Below are 2,093 nucleotides of genomic sequence, written 5' to 3'. Positions count from 1 at the left end.
CACAAACTCTAGCTGGGTTCACTCACACAGCACACACTCAAGCAGGGTTCAGTCTCCCAGCACACACTCAAGCAGGGTTCACTCACCCAGCACATACTCTAACAAGGTTCACTCACCCGGCACGCACTATGAGTCAGTAATTCCACTCATCATCAACATTCCTAATATCAATGTTGCTGCACAAAAATTGGTCCTGGAATTAAGCACTGAAATCTGTCTCATTTACTAAATGATTTGCGGAAGCTGAGGCAGATATTACCTATCTACTAGTATATATATATATATATATATATATATATATATATATATATATATATATATATATATATATATATATATATATATATATATATATATATATATATATATGTGTGTGTGTGTGTGTGTACTAGTAGGTAGGTAATATCTGCCTCAGCTTCCGCAAATCATCACCCATGCTTCACACCCATATAAGAGCGTTGGTAAAACTATACTCTCATACATTCCCCTCTTTGCCTCCAAGGACAAAGTTCTTTGTCTCCACAGACTCCTAAGTGCACCGCTCACCCTTTTCCCTTCATCAATTCTATGATTCACCTCATCTTTCATAGACCCATCCGCTGACACGTCCACTCCCAAATATCTGAATACATTCACCTCCTCCATACTCTCTCCCTCCAATCTGATATCCAATCTTTCATCACCTAATACTTTTGTTATCCTCATAACCTTACTGTTTCCTGTATTCACTTTTAGTTTTCTTCTTTTGCACACCCTACCAAATTCATCCACCAATCTCTGCAACTTCTCTTCAGAATCTCTCAAGAGCACAGTGTCATCAGCAAAGAGCAACTGTGACAACTCCCACTTTATGTGTGATTCTTTATCTTTTAACTCCACGCCTCTTGACAAGACCCTCGCATTTACTTCTCTTACAACCCCATCTATAAATATATTAAACAACCACGGTGACATCACACATCCTTGTCTAAGGCCTACTTTTACTGGGAAATAATTTCCCTCTTTCCTATGTACTCTAACTTGAGCCTCACTATCCTCGTAAAAACTCTTCACTGCTTTCAGTAACCTACCTCTTACACCATACACCTGCAACATCTGCCACATTGCCCCCTATCCACCCTGTCATACGCCTTTTAAAATCCATAAATGCCACAAAGACCTCTTTAGACTTATCTAAATACTGTTCACTTATATGTTTCACTGTAAACACCTGGTCCACACACCCCCTACCTTTCCTAAAGCCTCCTTGTTCATCTGCTATCCTATTCTCCGTCTTACTTTTAATTCTTTCAATAATAACTCTACCATACACTTTACCAGGTACACTCAACAGACTTATCCCCCTATAATTTTTGCACTCTCTTTTATCCCCTTTGCCTTTATACAAAGGAACTATGCATGCTCTCTGCCAATCCCTAGGTACCTTACCCTCTTCCATACATTTATTAAATAATTGCACCAACCACTCCAAAACTATATCCCCACCTGCTTTTAACATTTCTATCTTTATCCCATCAATCCCGGCTGCCTTACCCCCTTTCATTTTACCTACTGCCTCACGAACTTCCCCCACTCACAACTGGCTCTTCCTCACTCCTACAAGATGTTATTCCTCCTTGTCCTATACACGAAATCACAGCTTCCCTATCTTCATCAACATTTAACAATTCCTCAAAATATTCCCTCCATCTTCCCAATACCTCTAACTCTCCATTTAATAACTCTCCTCTCCTATTTTTAACTGACAAATCCATTTGTTCTCTAGGCTTCCTTAACTTGTTAATATCACTCCAAAACTTTTTCTTATTTTCAACAAAATTTGTTGATAACATCTCACCCACTCTCTCATATATATATATATATATATATATATATATATATATATATATATATATATATATATATATATATATATATATATATATATATATATATATATATATATATATATATATATATATATATATATATATATATATATATATATATATATATATATATATATATATATATGTAAGGAATAAGAGCATATGATATATACACAAATACTGATCTCTGGCTGAAGGAGACTCGAACCTATGAACCTTAGAACA

Source organism: Cherax quadricarinatus, chromosome 53, assembly GCF_038502225.1.
Source record: "Cherax quadricarinatus isolate ZL_2023a chromosome 53, ASM3850222v1, whole genome shotgun sequence".
NCBI lineage: Eukaryota > Metazoa > Arthropoda > Malacostraca > Decapoda > Parastacidae > Cherax > Cherax quadricarinatus.
This window is presented reverse-complemented; position numbering follows the sequence as displayed.